The sequence below is a fragment of the Polyodon spathula genome, chromosome 5, assembly GCF_017654505.1.
Source record: "Polyodon spathula isolate WHYD16114869_AA chromosome 5, ASM1765450v1, whole genome shotgun sequence".
Taxonomy (NCBI): domain Eukaryota; kingdom Metazoa; phylum Chordata; class Actinopteri; order Acipenseriformes; family Polyodontidae; genus Polyodon; species Polyodon spathula.
The window spans coordinates 7385910-7410627 of record NC_054538.1 but is presented as its reverse complement, the minus strand read 5'-3'; positions in this window follow the sequence as shown (position 1 = coordinate 7410627).

The window sequence follows — 24718 nt, the reverse complement described above, 5'->3', positions numbered from 1 at the left end:
CCTCCACTCCCAGAGCCAGCACAAATTATCGTTCCTTCATAAGATCCTGCCCTGGATTTCTATTGGCTACCTTCTATGTTTTAAAGACCTATCCAGTCAATTTCATACTCCATTTCAATGTGTGGTGGCTTGTGCTTTCGACCGGTCACAACATCCTCCAACAACACTGCTGTTCTGCAACTTTTCCACCGGCGCCTCTCAGTCCGTTGCTACCACGGCAATGCCCTCATTGCGTGACTGCAGGGAGTGGTAAGTCGCCATGGTGACCAGGCAGCTTCATCCGGCACTGCAAGCTCAGTGCTTCAGTACTACAATCTTCTGTCTTGCTGCTGCTGCTCTTTCACAATCTGTGAGGGCTCGTTCAACTCATCGAACTGTGACATCTAAATACTGTGTTAACCTATTTATATACATGACTAACTGTCCTAAAACATGTAACAAAGATATTCAAATCTAAAAGAATATGCAATTGTTGTTCTACACCGACAAGGATTTTAATCACAATAACCAAATATATTCTATATTAACCATTGGCTTCACTCAAGCCAGTGGTTAATTCTAATCATAACCGCTAGATGGCAGTATAACACCACACATTTTATACAGTCTCTAAGCTGGTTTGCTATCACTGTGAAGCTCGCACGCTCCAGCTTTTCTATACATTCCTGCAGTTTGTTGTCACTCCGAGGGATTCACAGGAGTCCTCCTCCTCCTCAACCTTTTGTAGCAACTGACGTTCTCCAATTTCAACTCTTCCCCTCTTCAAGGACCTGGTCATGAAGCAACCTTACTCAGCTGTTTTTAAGATGCTCAGTATCTACCATCATAGTAAGGTCCTGCTTTCCTGCATCACGCATCCATTCCTGTGACTTATTCCTGTTCCCAGATTCGTGTTTCCTCATCTGGCGCTGCTCCTCAAATCCGACCAGCTTCATCAAAGTCATCATTTCATCAACGCAAGCCGCTAGTCAGTCGTGAAACCATGTCCTATGATTTACCAATGTTCCTGTCAATGTCCTCTTACCCCCAATAGACAATAAACTGCTCCCGACCAATCAATAGGTTTTGCAGACGCCTCGGAGCAATACATTGTTCATCCTCTCTGGTTCTGCAGCGGTCTCAGATCTCTGCAATCTTCATCTCTGCCCAAAAGCAGCCCCATCTCTGGCTCCATCTAAATCTGTCTTAACACTGAAAGACCAATATCTACTGCATTCAGCAGATCCCTACTCTCTGCAGCAGACCACCGCACTCTACTGATGGTAGTCCTCCATTCTCTATTGTAGATCTCTGCTTCAGCAGATCTCTGCTCTCACAGCTGGGCCTCTGCACACTACTGACAGCACTCCATTGTTTTCTTCCTCAGACCTCTGCTCTGTTCAGCAGATCCTGCCCTCTACTGTTAATCTCTCCTCACTACATCAGATCTCCACTCTTTCTTCAGATCAGCTCACTACTGCTGCATGCAAAAGTCGCTCTAGTTTACTGTTTAAATCTGCAGCTGCACTTCTCCAGAGCCTAAAATGCTCCAGCCTTCCTCCAATACACAGATCGTGGCAGCATTCCCACAATCAAGGCTAACGCTAATCCCCATCTAATCAAAATACGGGGCACTTCCTCAGCAATCCTATTCATATCTCCTCTCATCCTCCCAAATGTTACAGCATTAATACTTGGTTTGAGACGTGGTACGAGACTGGAAATCTGTCTTGATTATGAGTTAAGGATTTCCACTATTAAGAGAATAACTGGCGTTGCGAAACCCAAATCTCTGAATGTGAGTTTGACTTTTCCATTTCAAGCAGACATGATAGTAGCAAACCGCTGATCGATCTGTATTAACTAACACATAGAAAGGCAGCATCTCATCTCTGCCCTCATTTCTAGAATATAGGACGCAAAGGCGCCGTGCTTCCCCAGTAGCCGATTCACGTTGGTTCAGTCCAGCTGCCACCTCAGCACTCAGTTCCAGCTCGCCTTCTTCCTCTACTTTCGGTATCCAAGTTCAGTCAGTTGGTCCCATTTGCTTCCACAACCCCCATCCAGAATCTTCAACTTCTCCAGATGCTATTTGACTGAATCCTACTCTCAGTAACCTCCTTCAATCTGCTCAGCATTATATGTCTGCAGCCCTCCACCTTGTTTAAGAGCTCCTATTCCACAGCCTGCTCAGTGTCTTTAATCCTCTGCGCCCAGAATCGAATAATCATAGCCCTTCAATCAAAACCTGACTGTCATGGTCCGTGCTAGGGATTCTCTCCAACTTCCACCAGTCTCTCCATATCAGCATTCCGCCTGACCCTCTGTGGGATTCCTATGAGCTTTCCCCCTGCCCCACCTTCCTGTCTGTCTATATCAACATATATTCTCCATTTGCTAATTTCCACCCGTCAAGTATCAAGTCCCCTATCTCCCTTTTCAAGGTATCTCCACAGCAGGAACCCCCCCACCCACACACACACACACCCCTCCTCAGACCATCTGTTAACTCACTCCTATCATCACTCTCCTCACCTTCAAGCAAACCTCCCTCCATTCCTCCACCCTATCCTCCAGAGCAGGCCTCCCTCCGCGCCTCCTCGCATGGCTCCCTCCTCTCCACCCTCGCCTCCGAGCAGGCCTCACTCCTCGACTCCACCCTCACCTCCAAGCAGACCTCCCTCCTCTCTGCCCTCACCTCCAATCAGGCTTCCTTCCTCTCCACCCTCTCCTCCAGAGCAGGCCTCCCTCCTCAACTCTCAAACCCCCTCCCACTCCCCTTCCCCCCAGCCTGATCACAAATGTGGGGGAGCTGGTCCTCCTCTGCAGTGGATTCCTACATTCATTCATCCTTCCCTGATATAGCTGCTGCTCCTTCTAAAAATGCTAGCATGCCCGGAGTGGGGGCTACCTGTCTGCCGGGGCCACTACAGGTTTTCCCCTAATCAGCCTCAAGGGTTTTTTTCCTCTACACTGAGCAGCAGGTATACACTTAGTCACATCCCACTAAATTACTAACCATCCTCCTGTTTGTCCCGTTTGTCCTTCTAATCTTTTGTTTGTTATGCGCTGGCATGTGCTGCCTTTTGTTTGTCTCACGGTGTGGGAGATTTGGTGAGGAGCCAGGAGTCCATCTGTTTGTTTGGCAAGTGATCTCACTTCCCCGACCTCAGCGGGGTTCTCACCATGTGAGTCAGAGCGGACCCCCGGCCACACTCTGTTCTTTCGCAGCTCCGACGCTTATCTTGCCTCACTCATGGCTCTGTTCTATACTCTGTCTCAGTTCGGGACGTGGCTACTCATGCTCAAGTGCCATACTAACCTCTATGCCTTGTTCTTATCTCAGGTCCCAAGCAGCGTGAAGTCTAGGCCAATTGGGGGTCTAACGAGCGCCCCTTTACAGAAGTCTCAGATGCTGGGTACCTCTCCCTCTCTATCTGCTTTCGTGTCCCGGTCTTCTGGGACTGTCCTCTGAGGGGCGGCTCCCCGAGTCATAACCCTCGTATGTGTTTTCAGTTGCTGGGTGCTTTGGCCCTGGGTCGTGTCGGCATCGTCGCCCTCAGTCAGTGACCATCCTTCTATCCGGTTTCGGTTGCTAGGTCCTTCTCCCCTGGGTTGTGTCGGCATCGCCGCCCTCAGTCAGTGACCACCTTCTATCCTAGCTTCCATGTCCAGCTTCGCTGGTCTGCTGTTAGAGTGGGCCTTGCCTGCTCTTCTATCCTAGGTCCGTTTCTTTCTAGCCGGCACTCTGTCCTACTTACTGCTCCATTCTGCTGCTTCTGCCCTATCCCTACCCCCCAGCTCATGCCCCGTGAAATGCAAAATAATAATAATTATAATTAATACACCCCACAGTGCTCACTGCCACCTACCCACCAAAATACTGAAAAAAGAATGAAAATGAGCGCTGAGACACTGCCCTGTCCCCCACAGCATAAATGTGATGGGGGAAAGAGCCCATCTTATACAGCCTGACAACGCACACCTCAGAACTAAATAAGAACTGCTCAGCACTCAGGTAAGGAAAAAACACCTACTCACATATTTTTTATTTTTTAGGGGGGAAACCTCAGGGAATCCATGGCTGACAGTAGCTCTTCCACCAAGCTCTAAGTTGTCACTCCCATTTCAGAGCTTTTATGCGCTTCCTGATTACATGTTGGTTAGGGGTGGATTCTTCTTGCAGAAAAGCAACCAACTTTACAATGCTTTTTTGCTATTTCGAGTTTATATATTATATATATATAGATATATATATATATATATATAATTATATATATATATATATATATATATATATATACACACACACACACACAATAAAGTGAAAAAGTATTTGCCACCTGTCTGATTTTCTGCATTTTTGCACATTTTTCACATTGAATTTGGTCAGATCTTTTTGTGGGTTGTAGTAGTATATAGACGGAGCCTGAGAGAAAAAAAAATGACACCAAAGTTTGGTGCTTCTTTCATTTCTTTGGTGTGCAAGGTAATCAAACATGCAATCTTCAGGTGTGAAAAAGTTGTTGCCCCCTTAGTTAACTCAACCCAATTAAAGAGATAATTAGGGACACCGGTTTGAATATTTTGGTTAACAATCAGGCCTGATTTGGGCCAGCCCTGCCCAATATAAATCTGACTAACTTTGGCCCTTACCATCAGAATGAAGTTGTCATCACACAGGTTCTAGAGGCACATCATGCCACGATCAAAAAAAATTCCTGAAGACCTCCGGAAAAAAGCTGTTGATGCCTATCAGTCTGGAAAGGGTTACAAAGCCATTTCTAAGGCTGTGGGACTCCACCAAACCACAGTCAGAGCCATATTGTCCAAATGGACAAAGTTTGGGACAGTAGTGAATCTTCCCAGGAGTGGACGTCCTCCGTAAAATCGTCTAGGAAGTCACAAAGAACCCTAGTCAGTGTTCATGACTCCACCATCAGAAAGACACTGGGCAAAAATGGAATTCATGACAGAGTGACAAGGCAGAAACCACTGCTCACTAAGAAGAACATTAATGCTCATCTCAAGTTTGCCAAAAAGCACCTGGATGATCCTCAAGAGTTCTGGAACAATGTTCTATGGACATATAAGTCAAAAGTGGAACTTTTTGGCCAACATGGGCCCAGTTATGTCTGGCGAAAACCAAACACTGCATTCGCAGTAAGAACCTCATATCAACGGTCAAGCATGGTGGTGGTGGTGTCATGATTTGAGGATGCTTACCTGGACAACTTGCCATCATTGAAAGAACTGTGAATTCTACTCTGTATCAGAGAATTCTACAGGACAATATCAGGCCATCAATTCGTGAGCTGAAGCTGAAGCACAGCTGGGTCATGCAGCAAGACATTGATCCATAATACAAAAGCAAGTCTACATTAAAATGGATGAAGAACAAGAAAATTAAAGTTTTGGAATGGCCTAGTCAAAGTCCAGACCTAAACCCCATTGAGATCTTGTGGCAGGACCTGAAACGAGCAGTTTATGCTTGAAAACCCACAAACATCACTGAGTTGAAGCAGTTCTGCATGAAGGAGTGGGCCAAAATTCCTCCATGGTGCTGTGAGAGACTGATGAATAACTACAGGAAGTGTTTGGTTGCAGTTATTGCTGCTAAAGGTGGTGTATCCAGTTACTGAGTCTAAGGGAGCGATTACTTATTCACACGGGGGCATTGGGTGCTGCATAACTTTCTTTAATAAATAAATGAAATAATTATCAATATTTTGTGTTATTTGTTCACTCAAGGTCCCTTTTATCTAATATTATATTTTGGTTGAAGATCTGATAACATTCAATGTCAAAAATATGCAAAAATGCAAAAAATCAGATGGGGCAAGTACTTTTTCACAGTACTACAGGGTAACCTCACTATAACGAACCTTGCTTATAATGAACATCCGTTTTTAATGATCCCAGCAACAAAAAACAAAAGACTTTCCCTTTTGCTGCTTCATGCCATCACAGGTCAGGAGGGAGATGTCCAACCAGAGCTCATTATATTTCCGTCACATGGTGTCATTTATATGTGGAAATGGGTTTGTTTTGTGTGCTTTTTGGAGTGTTTGATCAAATGATTGTTTACAGACACGCTCGATTGAGACTTGCTGCCTGCCTGTCTTCTGTATTGTGTCCACTCTGTGTTACCATCGTTGGTGGCATCACATTACCCGTTTGTTTGCTTTCTGTTTTGTGTTTAATAAATTCTGCGTGCCTGTGCCGGCATTTCAACTTCAATGCGGTCTCTGTCTTGTAATGCAGTTACCCACACATGTGACACGAGTACCTTGTCACAGTATTGTTTAAATGTTGATCAATGTGAAGGAATCTTTATAAAAGTACTATATAATTATGTTCAATTCAAATTTGCCATTTTGTCCACCTTTCTAGACGACGACTTCCTTTTAACCCTACGAATGAAATGTCAGGCCAAACAGTCCAGGGTACTTTGTTCCCGTTCCTTAGCGCCCTCACAGGTCGGGAGGGAGATTTACCACAAAAGATTATTCTATTTCCATCACACGCCAACACTCCAAAGATTCATTCCTCTGAATAAGGAAGCTTGGCACGAGTGATATTCCATGCCTGGGCTCTTAGTTTTAAGATTTATTTTTGATCACATGATGTCCCTTTTTTTGAGCCGACTTTGTTCAATGAAACTCTTGGAAAAGTGCTGATTGTGAAAAAAGTTCACTTTAGTTTTTCCATTGGTTAAGTTGGGCCTTTCCATAGAAAGTTGTTTTTCTCCTTATTTCGGATTTCTTCTTATGGTGGATATGCTAATTCATTATTTCTTGTTTATTATTACAAGTGTAATCCACATCTACAGTTGCAACCAGATTAATCCAAGTGCAGAGTCATTTTAGTATGAATACCCATGTTTTCCTCTTCATCAAAAGATCCCTTCCACTCAAGCCACCATCTTGAGCATTCTCCCTCCTATCTCTATAACCACAGTACAGTCGCGTTGCCTTATCAGGACACCTCAGGAGAAGTAAAAAAAAACCAAATAAGCAGCTGTCCCAATTAAACTAGAAACATTTGAGATGATCTTAGTCACACTTTGTTACTTGTGTGTGTGGAATCAACTGTGGCCAATGATGCATGCAAAGGAGGAAAAAAAGCATATTTTGTTGGTGTAAAAGCATATATTGATGGCAAGGAAATTTGCATGGACATAACCTCTTGAACATAACTCAGAACTTAAACCGTGATTAGTTAAATATGATAGACATAATAAGAATGTGATACACTTAGCAACCAGTTAATTAACTGGCTTGTTATAGTAGAACAAAAACCTAAACGTTTTTCTAATTTGTTAATGTCTTTATCTGTCCAATCTGTTAATGTATTCGTGATTTGGTAAAACGAAAGGCGATATTTTTGCATTGTAAAAAATATAATGCTGATTTTTATTTTATTCGAGCAACACATTCAAATTGTTCTGATTTAGATTTTTGGAGAAACCAGTGGGGTGAATGATTTTGCAAATGGAAGTAACCATTCAGTTGTGGTAGTCATCTTAAAAGGAAACTTTAGAGGGAAAATCTGAACAGTAATTCTGATCAAAACAGACATTGGATAATTGTAACAATTGATATTAATCAAGAACAACATACACTAGTGAATATATATATGCAACCAATAGCAAATTAATTAATATAATTTTATTAAAATATTGAGGAAGAATTTAACACAATTTTAAACAAATTCCCTGATGCTAAGATTTGGGGTGGTGATTTTAATACAACACCAAATGGTAATTTGGATAGATGGCCTCCCAAAAACGATATTTGTGTTCAAGTTTATATATTATAGCTATATGGAGATGCAAAAATCCTGACAAGAGCCTTGTGGCTTAAGAAACTTGTGGTGTAAGAAAGATTTATCTAAACAGTCACAAACTGATTTATGGTTGATATCAAAAGTTTTAGGAAATTTGGTTACTGGAAACTTGGAAACTTAATTAAAAAAAAAGCTTTTAGAGGATGACAAATTTAGGGAGGAAGTTAAACATATTATTAATTATTGTTGGAACCAAGCAAAGTCAATTAATATATTTGGTAAATATTGAGAGTTTATGAAATTTAAGGAAAGATCTGTAGATATGAAGAGAGTAAGGCGAGAGCTAGATTTAAAAGCCTAAAAGAATATGATATTATAAAGTAAATCATAAATCTGACTGAAAAGCAGGGTATAAATGAAAGAGAGTCCCATAAACTATACGGTCACAAAAACTATTATTATTACAGTTAGAATTAGACAAAATGTTTGAAAAGTCAAAGGTGCATTTGTAAGAGCTAGAAGAAAGTGAATGGCAGAAGGTGGAAAAAATACAAAATATTTTTACAACCTTGGAAAAAGAAACTAGCCTCTATTGGCGAAATGTATATTAATGGTATGGCTACACAAAATACAAAATAAATTTCTAAATATGTCTCTACATTTTACCAGACATTATATGCATTATCTCAACAGAACTCTGATGTGGATACATTTTTAAGTTCAATGAGGCTATTGCAAAAACCATTAGTGAAGAGTTTATGTGATAAGAAGTTAGATACTGAGGAAATGAAGGCAAATATTAATAAGCTTTAAGACAGCAAATCTCCTGGTAATGATATGTCTAATTAGTGCATTTTATAAAGTCTTTCAAGAAGATCGAATTCGGTTTCTGCTATTTGTGTTTAATGAAGTCATTAAGAGAGAAGAAGTACCTCCATCCCTTAAACAAGGCATCAGCTCTTATACCTGAACTAAATAAGGATGTGTGCTAGAAAACTGGACGCCAATAACAGTGAGAAACAATGATGCAAAATTAGTGGCTTTAATGTTTGCTGGTAGATTAAACGGGAATAGAGATATTATAAATGAAGATAGCTTGATCTTATTTGTAGATTTTTTTACAAAGCATTTGATATTGTTGAACATGAGTTTATTTTGAAAACTACATTTTTTTTTTTTTTTATTTTGGTTTATATTTTCAAACGGTAATCAAAACCCATGTATAATGGTAGCATGAGTTCAGGAAGATTTCAAATCGATAGAGGAATTTGACAGGGGTGCCCTATTTCCCCTTTCCTTCTTTTTATTATCCACACAAACTTTAGCCCTATGTATAATTGTGGAAAGTTGCTGATTGTGAACAGGTGCAGATGTGATGCAGTGCAGGAATAATCACAGACAGACAATTTGTAATCCGGTTTGGAAAGGAGGGACGTTTATTTTGTAAATCCCGGTCTGGCGACCAAACAATAAGCTCTGGCTATACACATCAATGTGTAAAGCATGGAGAACAAAACAGGGGTTGCAGCCCAAATAATAAACACACACTTATCTGCCCCACAATAATACTTGCCACGGTCACCAGTTGGGTGCATGCAGTCGTGCTCGTGGGCGGTGATAACAATTATTTATAGTGACTGTGGTGAAGTGTTGACCTGGCTTTGTGCTGGCCCAAGGCACCAGCTCTGGATACGTGTTAGCTGTCTGGTGGTTTACAAACACAGACAATTACTAACAGACACAAACACAAAACCAAGCGAAGGAGTAGATTGTAATTCTCCGGCCACTTTTATGCCATCACACATGACCCCTTGGTAAAGGAGTGCAGCTGTCTCTGCAATCTGCAGCTGCTACATCGTTTCCCTTCCAGGTCAATACGTTCTTTCAACTGAGTCTCGCCTTCTTCCAGACTGACGGACTTCCTGACCCTGGGAAGGAACTGTCAGACCAGCCCGTCCATAGGACCCTACTTTTGCTACTTAGTGCCCTCACAGGTCGGGAGGGAGATTTACCACCAAGATTCATTATATTTCTGTCACAATAATACAGATACATTCCAAGATATAAATATGTTTGGTAAAGAACTGAAGACATATCAACTGGCAGATGACGCCACCATCTTTTTAAAAGACAAATGTGAAGCTGCAAAACCTATTGAGATTATAAATACATTTTCCTTTGTCTGGACTAACCTTGAATATTAAAAAGGTGTTAATTATTCGCATTAAAAAAATTGTGAATGAACATAACTATATCAAATCTTGGAATCAGTATTTGCAAAAACCAAAGAGAAAGAAGTAGATTAAACTTTCATCCCATTATAGAGAAAACTAAGAGAACATTTAATATGTGGTTGTCAAGAGATAGATCCCTGTATGGATGTGTTTTGTTGTCCAAAACAAAAGGACTATCTTAGAGCATTTTATGCGTCACTTTCTATAGAAGTGCCCCAATCTGTAAAGGCAGAGTTTGACAGCATTGTATTTAATTTATTTTGGAAAAATAAACCAATGATTTGTAAAAAAAAGGATAGAATGAGTAATACATAATTAAAAGGAGGTCTCAATGGCGGTGTTTACATGCACAAGTCATGACAGTTTTCCTCACGACATGTTTGCTGTACTTTTCAGGAAATGCGTTGCTATGCAGTTCTGATTTAGGGAAAAAAAATCGCCCGTACCATTGCAGATTACTCAATTCATAGTCATTTAGGGGAGGGGATATTTAAATGTCTGTGCCTGCTTACTAAGTAGGAGAAGAATGACTCTGAATATCGTGAGGAGAGCTTCATGCATTGCCATGAAGATAAAAACATTTAACAAGAGAAATTAATTCACATGTTGGTGTGCACATTCTGAATAACGCCGCGCATACTTGTTTGTCTGGTTATCTGGTTACACACGCACACACACAAAATTATATAAAATAGAATTTCTACAAGTTTTACTACTTAGAATTTATATTTGTTTGTGTGTGTGTGTTTGTGGAACAACTAAAAGTTACATTTCATTAACACTAGAACCTCCTTTTACAATACATATTTTTATTCTTAATATAACCTACAATATTATTTATTTTTTTATATGCAGTGCCTATAGAAAGTCTGCATCCCCTTGAACTTTTTCCACGTTTTGTTGTGTCAATGCTTATGATTTTTTTCACTTATCTACACATCCTACTCCACACAGTTAAGTGGAAAAAAGTCTGTATTGAGAAAAAAAAAGATATATTAAAAATATGAAACTGAAAGATCATAATTGGATAAGTCTCCACCCCCCTGAATTAATACTTGGTGGAAACACTTTTGGCAGCAATTACAGCTGTGAGTCTGTTGGGATAGGTCTCTACCAACTTTGCACACCTAGATTTGGCAATATTTGACCATTCATCTTTACAAAACTGTTCAAGCTCTGTCAAGTTCCTTGGGGAGCATTGATGGACGGCAATCTTCAAGTCATGCCACAAATTTTCGATTGGATTTAGGTTCGGGCTCTGACTGGGCCACTCAAGGATATATACCTTTTTGTTCCTTAGCCACTCCAGTGTAGCTTTGGCTGTGTGCTTTGGGTCACTGTCATGCTGAAAGGTGAACTTCCATCCCAGTTTCAGCTTTCTTGAAGAGGGCAGCAGGTTTTCCTAAAGGACTTCTCTTAACTTTGCTCCGTTCATTTTCCCTTATATCCTGACATGTGCCTCAGTCCCTGCCGATGAGAAACATCCCCATAACATGATGTTGCCACCACCATGCTTCACAGTAGGGATGGTGTTCTTTGGGTGATGTGCTGTGTTGGGTTTGTGCCAAACATAATGCTTTGCATTTAGGCCAAAAAGTTCCATTTTAGTTTTATCAGACCACAAAACTTTTTGCCACATGGCTACAGCATCTCCTGAGTGAAAACTTTTAAAATTCCGATTACTGGCAAGGAGTTTGCTCTAGTCTTTGATGTATTTCCTAGAAGAATTAATTTAGTTCTAAGATTTTAAGATTTTTTTTTTTTTTTTTTTTTTTAAACAGGCTTTTTTTAAACTTTTAAACAACATATATTTCAAATACTGCATCATCAATGTAACACTAAGCACATGCAAGCTCCATGTAGTGGTGCTGCAATTACTTCTGTGTTTTCTTATTGGAGTTTAATATGTGGTTATCAAGATTGGAAGAACCCTAATAGGTATTGTCTCATCAATAGGGCGATAGGGTAAAGAAGTATCTTATAAAATTGTTCATAGGATCTACCCTACAAAAACTTGGCTAGGTGTAAAATTGAAAGATTATAATTGTATATTGTGTAATACTGAAAGAGAAATTGTGTTTTTACAAGGTTTTTTGGAATGATATGCAGCATTATTTACTGAGAATATTTGGTAAACAAATGAGATTTGATGGTGTTTTATTTTTCAAAGGTGCATGACATGAAACAGGAGATTGCATATGTGATTAAACTTTTGATGATTTTGGGGAAATACCATATTCATGTAATATAAACTAAACCTTATTTAAAAAAGAAGTAGAGAATTAAATCAACACCATCAAGATGATTAAAAACAAAATCATATAATAATAATAATAATAATAATAATAATAATAATAATAATAATAATAATAATGAGATATGAGTTTATAATGGAGGCATGTCTACTCTGATTGAAGAAAACTCTTTGGGCTCCTGCCAGTAAAACCTGTGATCGGATCACGTGATCTGCTACTGCTAGTACTGTGGTTAATTGCAGATAGGGAGATATAAGGGAGACTTGCCTCCTCTGAGGATCCAGGACTGCTGTTAATATATGAATATTGAATCTAGAGTTTTGGTTCAAACGTAATTTTTTTTTCTTGCATTTTAGAAAAGATTTTTGTTTTTGTTTTACTGAACTTTATTATAATTAGGGCTTCTAATTTTCGGTTTTAACCACTAATAAAATGATAAAACATCCCGTTACTCAGTAGTAAAACTTGTACTTAGTAGAAATTATATTTTATAATTGTGTGTGTGTATGTGTGTGTGTGTGTGTATTGGAAAGGTAACCTGATAAACAAGTAACTAATGTGCAGCATAATTCAGAATGTGCAGCATAATTCAGAATGTGCAGCATAATTCAGAATGTGCAGCATAATTCAGAATGTGCGCGACAACACATGAATTCATTTCTCTTGTTAATGTTTTTATCTTCATGGCAATGCATGAAGCTCTCCTCACGATATTCAGAGTCATTCTTCTCCTACTTAGTAAGCAGGCACAGACATTTAAATATCCCCTCCCCTAAATGACTATGAATTGAGTAATCTGCAATGGTACGAGCGATTTTTTTCCCTAAATCATAACTGCATAGCAATGCATTTCCTAAAAAGTACAGCAAACATGCAGTGAGGAAAACTGTCATGACTTGTAGTGTAAACGCCACTATCGACTCGTTCTAAATACTTTAAACCCTCCCCAACTACTGAGTGGCAGCACATTCCCACATTTCTATTGGAGACTCCGCTTGCGAAATTTAAACTGAGATTACAATTAGGAATGGAGACTGTATTACAGTTAAGATACAAAGGATTTTAAACAGAATTGCAGATTGTGGCGAAATGTACAAAAATGCTTGCACACAAAAATCCCAGAAGAATGTGCCCATAACCATCAGGCTTTCTTTTTGAAGACAGCAAAGGAAAGAAGGTAGGCGTACAACTTACAAACGTTTCGGTATGATTAATATGCCTTTGTCAATGAAAGTATGTTTGAAAACGTCTTTGTGATTTCATTCAATATATAGCTAATGATGTAACGATCTACTGTTCCTTTTTATTTAAACCTTCAGGCATCATGGTATCTAATCTATTTATCAATTTATTTTCTTTTATTCTTCTATACTGGACATTATCTAAATTAATTTATACTAAAATCACAAACTTTATCAATGGTGTGCCTGTTCCATGTAAAGTGCTGAACTATTGGTTCATTTTCTTTTTTATTTCTTATATTTGATTGGTGGTTCTGTATTCTTTTATATAATGATGCACCTGTCTCTCCTACAGATTTTATTTTATTGTATTTTACTCAAAATATATATTTTTTGCGATTTCACTGTTATCTTTACCAATATATTTACATACTTTACATGTAATTTTACATATTTCATTGGACCTTAATCAGCCATCATATGTGTATATGTATGTGTATATGTATATATGTGATCATGGTCCTGGTTTGAACTGGCAGAGACAATTTTGGACTTGTTTTATGCCAAACCTTATTCATTTCCTGTGTGGTATTTCTGATAGGAGAATCTGCTCACTAATCAACACACTCATCTCCAACCATAAAGGCTTCATGGGGCTTTTATAAAGACGTCCCTCTTTAGAGTCTGGAGGAAGGGCTACCCTCAGCCATGGATTCCCTAAGGTTTCCTCCTACCAGTTAGTAGGGTGTTTCTCCTTGCCTGAGTGCCGAGCAGTTCATATTTAGTTTCTGCTGGGTGCATGGCAGGCTGTAGAGGCTGGACTCTCCCTCAGTGAAGTCATGCTCTGGGGGGCAGGCCCATGTCTCCACAGTTACTTTTCAGACTGTTGGCTTAACCATTCATCATTTTCATTGTATGCAGTCATTAGGTGGCAGTTTCGTCAAGATGCCTTAAAATAATTATAATAAAATAGAATACAAAGTCACTATTCACTTGAATATTTAATTCAGTGGAGAAATGTAAAAAAAAAAAAAAGGGGGGGGGGGGGGGGGGGGACTGGTTTAGGATACTTTGAAAGGTTTCCAATTTTCTGTCGTTAATGGATAAATTCTTAGAAGGGTATAGATTACTCTAAACACTGGTACCATGAAAAAAATTTTTTAGGGACAGAACATTGTATAAATTTTACTGGGAGTAATCATTAGTAGAATAATGTGAATAATATATATATATATAGATATTATATATTATATATAGATAGATATATATATATCATATATAATATATATATATATTTAACCCCCTCGTCAGACAGCAGCAGTGGACTATACAGTGGGCAAAATGCATTTGCAAGAGTGGCAAATACTCCTGGGAGAAAGGTAAGATATGTACATCTAAGACCCATATTCCATATTTCCTAGAGGTCTAACATACAAAATAAAGAATGACAAGAAGAAAAAAAAACACCCAGTTTCTATCATGTCAATACCAGATTTATCTTATTTAGAGGGCATTTAAATGAAAACAAATACAAACATATATGTCAAATAGGTGTTTTTTTTTAATGGTACTTTAAGGTAATTAGCCAAATCAGATATTGAATGTTATTGTGTTTTCAAATTCTAACCAAATATTTACAAAGGTATAAAATGGGGAGGTTTTTTTTTTTCCAATGAAGTAGTTGTTCATCCGAACTCCATTTCCCACATGCTGCAAATACTAAAATATCTGAAAATATGGAATGTGTCTGCTTCTCATCTCCAGTTGATTAACACTCAAAACAGACTATGTGTACATAAAATGTAAAACGAGGCCCAGCAACATGATGTATCAAATTTACAAACTGTGAGGTGCCTCAAGTCCCCAAAACATTTGAAAAGACCTCAGTAAATTTATGGAGGGTCATAACCTATACAGGCAATATGTAGACACTTTGAATAGTCAATATATAAATATATAATGTCTACCCACGTTACAGCAAATAACCTAATGATGCAGAGTACTTTACAAATTGCATTTCATGTGTTTTCTATCTGCATATGACAGATTACTCCAATCTGCTAAACTAATACAAATCTGCCATTCTGAATTTGTATAAATTAACCCACAATGACATACTTGCACATTCAGCAATAAAATAAGCAAATTGAATGCGCTATTTTCAGATAATGTGTAGCAACCCACCATATCCTCACCCAGTGTATGTGAGCAGAAAAACAAAAGGCATGAATAAGTGGGTGCCCCCTGAACAATAAGAAGGACCTGTGATCGGGGTTACAGTCACGTTGTACATGGTGGGGATTTACTGCACATGTTCCATGTGTTCAATGGGAAATCAGATTCTACCATGTAGGGCTTACTGAGGGGCTGCATTGGAATTAGAGGTCGCAGTTTGATAGTCAATCCCCCTTTGACTCTATTCCAGGGAACGTGGGACTTTTATCACACTTGTGATCTGAACACTTTAAACAGCCAACGATGTAGCGATGAGCCCATTCTGTAGTTTTTTTTTTTTTTTAACAAATCTAATTTCAAAGGTACATTGATAGAGGATATTTTACACAGAATTGTTATCTCAGAAAAACAGGTCCCAGGCCTGCCCTGCGCAGCCATTCAGGCTTTATGGCTGGTTCTATCACAGAAGGTCACTAATACACACTGTGCAGCTTTGACAATAACCCCTTGGCCTCTATTTTAAAGTCTAGTCTGGATTATTGAGCACCCAGACCATACCCCCTACCCCCTTTGTCGTGTTTGAGAGCTAAAGCGTGGTTACTGCTGCTAAGGTCAAGTACTATATGACACAGGTTAGGAACAATGAGAAACACCCCTTCTGTCTTGTTAACCACTACCTCCCACAGTGCAGTTTTCATTGACCTGTGATGGCTTTTTACATTGAGAAGTCCGAGTTCACTTGTAGTCGCCCATCATTTAACATGTTTTTTGATTAGAAGTCAATCCTGGGCACTAATGAGTTATTTTAAAAATGAGTGTTGCCTATAGCCTAACTAGTTTCACTTTGCTGTTAAAAATGAGTATGTCTATTCTATTTTAACTGTTTTCTTTTGTTCATTCCCTTGGACCCTGCTGTTCTTTTCACCTCATCTCTACTCACACCACCCTAATATAATATTGTCTTTGATTTGCTGACTGCTGCATCGTACCAACACAAGGAAGTTATGAGGAAATGAACATGTGTCAGAAGTGGAATTGTGTGAAATGACTGCACTTCACCTTACATGCACAGTTTGTCTTAATACATAATTTTGCAGAAACCTCTTTTTTGACACAAATTACAAGATTGCTTTTAAATTTGTATTGCAGGGTACTGTGGTCCCAGCATGCTGAACTCTAGAGAAAATAATAGCGTAAAGAACCCTGAGAAGCTCTTATAAGCAAGACAGGTTGTTTCAAAAGAGAGCTTAAAGACTTCTGAAATAACATTGAACTGTGCCAAAAGTAAAGGCTTTAAAACTTAATGGTGTTTTCTTTTAAGCTTCGTTAACTTAATGTTTAAAACTTTTCAGCTAGAACCAATCCTGAGATATGAATCAAACCTTTTCCAGCTCAGCTAACCGCTTGTCTAATGAATACACCATTGAAAAACACTGTTTTCATTAACCCTGTAATAATTCTTGAGCAATTGTTATGTTTAGGTGCCGGTTACAAAATTCTAGCCATATTAAATTGTGTCCACACCTGATAATAAATCACCACCTATTAGCCCCTGTGAAGAATTTTTAAGTTAATTTCCTTTTTCTTTAATGATCACAGAACAAATTGAGACATTTGGCTGAGCCCATAAGCCGTGCCAAACAACGAGTACTCTGCCAATTTAACAGTAAAACATGGAAACACACACTACAACAACATGAAAATGAAATTGAAATCAACAGTACAAAGAAGTAGACTGTTATAAACGTAAACCCTCCAGAATATAGAGATGCACTATCGGCAGGCCCAGTGTACATGTAAAAACACAGCTGAGAAGCTACACCATTGTCATTAATATAATAAAGGTATTAGGGATTGAATACGTCACCTAGTTGAAAGATTAACATGCTTTTTGCCGTGTCAAAACAGCCAGGCTGAATCAATGGCCAGGACACACATAACTCTTCCTTATATATCTCACCTTGACCACTCAGCCACCCAGAGTTAGGGTCACTTCAGACAGAAACATGTACATGTCTTGCAGTATATTTTAGCTCATTAAGCTTCTTGGGTGCTTGTTGGAAAGGTCCATCTGCATCATGGGTCAGTAGCTTCACCTTTTTTTTCATGTGATTCTGGGTACCGTTGATCTTCTGGCCTTCCTTTTTCATATTTTTTCTACAGGGCCAGCAGAGTTTACAGAATCATGGTAAGTATGATTCAACTCTACAGGCTCAGATAATGACAGGTGGATTCTGATAAAGAGAAAAATGACTAAAATCACAGACAGTCAGAACGACTCTAAACATTATAAAAATTTAAAAAAGCCAGAGTGAAAAAAGAAATACAATTACATTTGAAGCTACTTAATGACATAATGTAGGGACCTATGTATCCTTTGAAACAGGCTAATGAATTAAAAGTCTTAGGCCATTGCGGAGATGCGCCCAGACACCTGTTTATAATTATTATGGGTTTAATCAGCTACCGTTCTGAGATGAAGGCGTTTGAAGATAATATAAGTCAGTGTAGCAGAAAAATGTTCTACATTTGCAGGTAAATTTATAAAGGTGCAGAATATTTATAAATGCATCTTGACAATTCCTGCCGTACTTTTCTAAATGTGTCCAGGTACAATGGTATCTCTCTTCTGCTGTGCCCTGCATTGTTTTAAATGTTTTTTTAACAAGGGCCATGTTCTTTTCCACATTGTCCAGCCGCAAACTGCAAAGTCAGTTTGATAAGTAACTGGGTATTCCATAATGCAAATAACGTCTTTCTTGCCTCTGTGAAGCGGCAGCACAAATCTGGTATGGATACCTCTTGTCATCCAAGTTACCCCCGGATAACAAAGGATAATTAAAAAGCAAAAAAGCACTGTCACCTGATACTGTTGAAGGTCCTGTGAGGAAGGGTCTGCGTGATTTAAAGGCAGACTCATTTGTGCTGTGTCATGATGAAAATGGCCAGTAATATTTTACTTTAAAATGTAATGAACAAACCAAGAATTACAAGAAGTACAACAAATCAAATAATGAAAAAACTGCACTTTCAATGGGAATGTTCAATTCAACATCTATAAATTGCTTTTTTTTATGAAAGTATTTTCTTTCTCTTTTTTAAGTTATATGGAATCGTTTTTTCTCAGCTTAGCTTTAGGCAAAATCCGTCTTCCTATAATTATTTTTATTGAAAAAACAATTAATTTTATACGTCTTATTTTAATTTTTTTTTTTTTTTCAGTTTAGTTAGTTAACCCATTTTATAAGAGCAATAAGGCACTTCAGGGTGTGTGATATATCACCACTCCCTCGCCGGTTGAAGCCACTTGGCTTTGCCTCTTGACTTGCAACACAGCTGGGGCATGGTGATATTAGAGTATATCACACACCTTGTCATGCCTTCTTATCCCAGGTATTGACATAAATAAAATTTACAGAAAGAGATGTTTTCAGTGTTAATGATATTATGACCGCAACAGACACAGAATACAATTATATAATAGGACAGCCTTTTTTGCATAAAATATAACAAGTTTGGGGTTAGTTTGGTATAGCCACTAGTCTATAAAAGTCTGTCAAATCTGCCACAAGATTCAATATATTACAAGATGCTACTAACTTCATATAATATAACAGGATTTTTATTTTTATTTTTTTTTCATGCCATCTAATTTCTTTGTGGAAAACGCCAGTAAAGGATGTAAACCTCCAGACAATAAACAATTTTACATTCAACAATAAGCCCTGTTGAGAAAGTTAACTTATAAAAAGTGTCAAGAACAGGTACACAACTGATTTTAAGGGTCTCAGAGAAATATTAATAATTACTGATAAAAAGGACCTCATTGGTTTTAGGAGTTTGAGGGTGGTACATTTTTTCCAGTAGACACTGCATTTTTGGCTTGGCTGCTCTCATAACCTGTTCCACCATTTCCATGCTTTAAATCATGTCTACTTGAAAAGCTGCATGGTTTAAAAGGCTGTTTTAACCATTTTTTTCAAAGTGTAAACTCACTAAAAAAAAGCAAAACATAGCCACATTACTTTAGCTTTCAGAGCACCTATTATAATTCATCTTCCGAAGACAAACAACATTACATCACTAAAACATAAGGCCAAATCAACTTAAGTAAAAAAAAAAATGTAATCTAAAGATCTTTGTTTAAAAGGTCTGTTATGGTTCATCTGTCTAAATTATGAAAGATAAGAGCTGAGCACTACGATTTCTTACTGTAGGTTAACTTTAGTTTGGGTGCCATTAGAAGGTTCTTTTCAGTTGTGTAACCTTAGATTTGGCAGCTTACCAAGAGTTCCTCATGTTAATGAACTGCCATAACTCAATATAGTTTGACGCTCACAGAAATTACAGTGGTTTTGTCATTTTGCAATTAGATACTCTATTGATGTTTTGAACGTTGTCTTTCTGGCAGTATGACACACAAATCACAAGTTCACCCCAGATAAAGATTAGATAAGACTTCAGCTTTTCATCTCAGTCCATATTTTACACCTGTACTTATCATAAAGAACTTTGGTGTGAGCATAGATGAAAAAAATATGCTTCAGGGTGTATTTAAAGTAGCTTCTGACATTTAACTTCACTCGTAAAGTTTGTAGCTTCAGGGCACTCTCCAAATAGTAGGCAACACTGACCCCTTTTCATGGTTTTGGGTTAATACACATTGGTTATGGCTATTGGTAGTGGGAATGCTACTGCCTACTCACATGTCATGACCAGTAATATATGAGTGTGGAGCAGAATGACAAAGTGAAAGCAATTAACAATACCTTATTTCTGTGTTATAAATGTTATGTAATTTATTACAGCAATGGTAAAGTGAAACTGAATAATACATTGTTTCTAGAACTACAGATGTAGTTAATGTTACTGTAATTAAGTCAAATTGAATTTAGTCTACTTACCTTGTTGATTTGAGTTCTGCACTTGTGTGTTATTAGTACAGAATCGTAGGTTTGTTATTTGTGAGCTGCTGAGAGAGACAGAGTGAAGGAGATGTCAGTGAGATTCTAGTCTCTGAACTTATTTTTTCTTAATTAAACAAGCTTATTCCACTTGCTGATATTGCATGCACATAGTCAGAACAAGTCTAAAGCAACAGTACACTCTATTATAAAATATCCCTTAATTGCTTGGTTCAACCCCCTTCTGAACAAATTACTAAATTGGTGGAATAACAGACCTTTCTTCACAGTGCCGTGTGCAATTATGGTTATAAGAAAGGTAAGCAGATGTGGGTTTGAGATCTGGAGACTGATCTGCCATTAAAGGTGTGATATCAATTCTATTTGAGGAGCACAATGTGAGGTAAATGGTCACATTATCAATTTGGAAAAGCATAACATCACTGGTAAACTTGACTCAAAAGCATATTCATCCAAAGATCACTTTGAAATGTTTCTGTTTGGTGGTCTGTGATACGGAAGAGGTGTAGGTTATCCACTGACATATCAGGAGAGAACGGGAATTTTCTTAGCAGTGCCGCACAGGCAGCAGCACACAATAAAAAAAGCAAAGAGCCGTTACCGACAATGGTAAGGATCAGGCAGCAATACACAGTAGTGTTAAAACAGAAACACAAAATTGCTCAATGAAGCACTAGAAAACACAGCAAAAAATAAAAGTTTGCTGTGAACACGACCCTGCTGCACCTTCTTCAACAAGTGGTTCCACTCACACACCTTCTTCCTGAACCAGACCCCCGTTTGATACGCAATGGTCATTGGTTTAAATCAAAGCTTCTGGATGTCTCGCCACACTCACATATAACCATCTTCTTCCAAACAATCATGTGGACCCCCTTGTCCTGGCTAGTAGCAGGAAGCTGTGTCAGGGAGAGATGAAAGTTATAGAATTTTCGTCAAAAATCCGCAGGTGTCTTTTCCGTCTGCAGCCGACCAATCCTCAGCTATGATTCTATAACAAGGCAGTGTGTAGCGGCACCGCTTGCAATTAGAATTAATATAATTCCTTATGCAGGAAATGAATTATAAAATTATCTAAATCTACAGGAAAATATTCCCAGAAAATTAGTAATAAAAATATTAGAGGTTCCCACACACAAGTACTTTTTAAATTGGCAGTAGAGAAATCCCCAGCAATGCTGACAAACACATCAAGACAAGTCAGTTGCAGTTTGGCCGTATTTTTTATTTATTTTTTTCTGACATGACTTTATTGTGCACTGCAGTTACACAATGCTGAAATTATATAAATCACTTTCTTTGTGGTTTTTACTGAAAAAATGTAACTGCCCAAATACTTTTTTTTGCTGGGATTCTCTCTCTCTCTCTCTCTCTCTCTCTATATATATATATATATATATATATATATATATATATATATATATATATATAGAGAGAGAGAGAGAGAGAGAGAGAGAGAGAGAGGGTTTAGTTTAAATTGGTCTGCATATTTTAGAAGCCAGATTTATTGTAAACAAAACTGTACTGGAAATGAATTACAATTGTTGAACTCTAAATATTGCAACTACTGATACGCAATTGTTAAACCCTGTATGGTTTAAAAAAATAAAAAAAGTTTTTACAATTATAGTCTGGGTGCTTTACTCTGCTCCCTAGCTACCATCACTGATCTAGACTGCTTCTCAGATTTATCTTCCTGTGACAGCAACTCTGTTTCAATCTAGTTAGAACACTGCATTCCTAGGATACATTACATTTACTTAAAAATTAATTATATTAAAAAAAATAACAACATGCCGTTTTGTTTTCTTCTTAATCACAACGGATTCATAATTACACATGCAGTGAAAAGCTAAAGTTTAAGAGTTCTTATTTATATTTTAGAATCGAGATGATGTATCTGATATCCTTTTGTTCTTCCTGTGCAGTTTATTCTGGAACAGGGCAAAGGGTGAAATGAAACAGACTCTCTTTAGAGGGTGAGGGAGAGGTTCAGCAGTCTAGGTGCACCACACTCCCTCCGGCAATAGGGTTAGTCAGGGCCCCTTTCGACAAAGGTGGTGTCTGTTTCCTTTTTTCTGAAAAAGACACAGCTGAATAGCTTATTGGGTGTTCCTTTGACCCAAGATCTGATAGTTTAAAAGGGGTTCAGGTTTTTTCTAAACTGGTTTGAATACTTATTTGGAGATCTGTACCTCACAGTACATTAGCTAAGAATTAATTAAACAGTCTCCATGTTGCCTTGAAGGTACGGTATGCATTTAACTATATGCATTAGGTATGCTGACTACTTTATATTAGGATCGATGCATTTTTTATGTAAAACACTGAAGTATATTGGTCCTTAAGTGTTCATTACTCATACAATTCTCATGCTTGACCTAATCGAATAGGTATGTTAAACTGTTATGCATTTGAATCAATGACCAACCTAATTCAATCATAATATGTGTTTCAAAAATACCAAAATCAAAAAGTATAACTTGCCTGCTAAACAAAAGCCACTAGCGACAAGCCATGTCTTATATTGTGTACAGTGCTTATCCTTTCTCTTGTACTTAACAGAAAAATCATTAGCATTAAGTATAGATCACTTTTATACAAGTATATTCTGTACGATTTAGCCCCCCTTTCTCTTTATGTCTCCCAGTCTGTGAATCTAAATCGTTCTAAAATCGACATCATTTTTGCCATGCCCTAAACTTAAAACCTCCTTGTAACTGGGGGAAGTGTTCCATGTGTGGGTCGTCACTGCATAACAATGAGGCAGACACAGAGCATTGGGTGTTGACTCACTGCATAGGCAAGCAGATTTAATTTTATTTACTGCATCTTGTAAAGCGCTTTCTGATGTTGTTCTACTATGAAAGATGCTATAGAAAATAAAGACTGATTGATAGTCTCATTAAAAGAGACGTCCCATTCCAGGAACCTACTACACTACGAAACCCTCTCTATACTGTTTGGCTTTCACAGGCACCATCTTGCAGTCAAAGGACTCCGTAGCAGCTATTCTGCTGAGCGGACACTCTCCTCCTGAATGAAAACAAAGTACTCTTCAGTGTAGCATTGTGGTGCAGTCACCTCAAGCTGTGGTGCGGATGCCCTTTGAACCTAACCCCCCAGCCAATCAGGACCTCCTGATCAGCTCAGCGACGGGTGAGCCTAACTGCTCAATTGATTGCCCAGCAACGCATCTCCTGTTCCGCGTACCAGCATATTTGCTCATGAACCAGCAACAGGGCTCTCCCTGTCACATAACCCCCCCCCCCCCCCCTCAGAATGGCACCACCGGCCCTCCCTATCATCCTTCTGTACTGCAGATTAATGCTGTTGTGTTTAATGTAGTGATTTTTCCAGTCCTGCCGATGATGGGACCCGGTTATTGGGTAGTTGAAGCCCTCAGAGAGGGTTGCACTGTGGAGGTGGATGTAAATTAGCATAGACTTTCCTAAAGGTTGAAATAATGAAATTGAATCATCATTTTATCTACAAAAACACTTAAACACATTGCACAATTAATATGTTTATGTTTTAATTAGGGAACTGCTCTGTTGTACTACTACATGAAACTGTTCATCAAGTTTATTGCAGATGTTGGTTGATGACAGTAGTTTAAATTGAAGTATTGAAATTCAGTCTTTGGTGTGGCAATAAAGACTCTTTTGGGAGCTCATTTTCAATAATATCTCATCACAATCCTTATAACAGCAGCACCACTCTTCTGCTCTCAACCCTTGAAGTAAAAAAATATTGTACTATTGATATTCCATTGATAGATTCCAAACATCAGACAAGAAAAATAAACTGCTAATGCTAAAACAAGTGAGAAAATATTGGACATTTTGTAGCACCTTAAACATTGTTTGATTTTTGTTAATGAGGCTGATCAATAAATGAGATTACTGTTTCTCAGTAATTGCTCTAGAATTTAAAAAAATATATATGTCATAATTAGGACCTAGAAAATATTGAAAAAGTTGCCCTCTGTCAAATACTTTTTATATATTTCAAAATGTTTTTTAAATATTTAAAGTGTCAACAGGGCATTCAAGGTCAATCGTTTATTGGGAGTATTAAGGGGATGGAAAGGGAATATCATTCGATATGTAGACAGTATGTACATTGTGCTTATACAATTGCAGACAAGCCCAAAGAGGCTAGATAAGAAGATAAAGAAT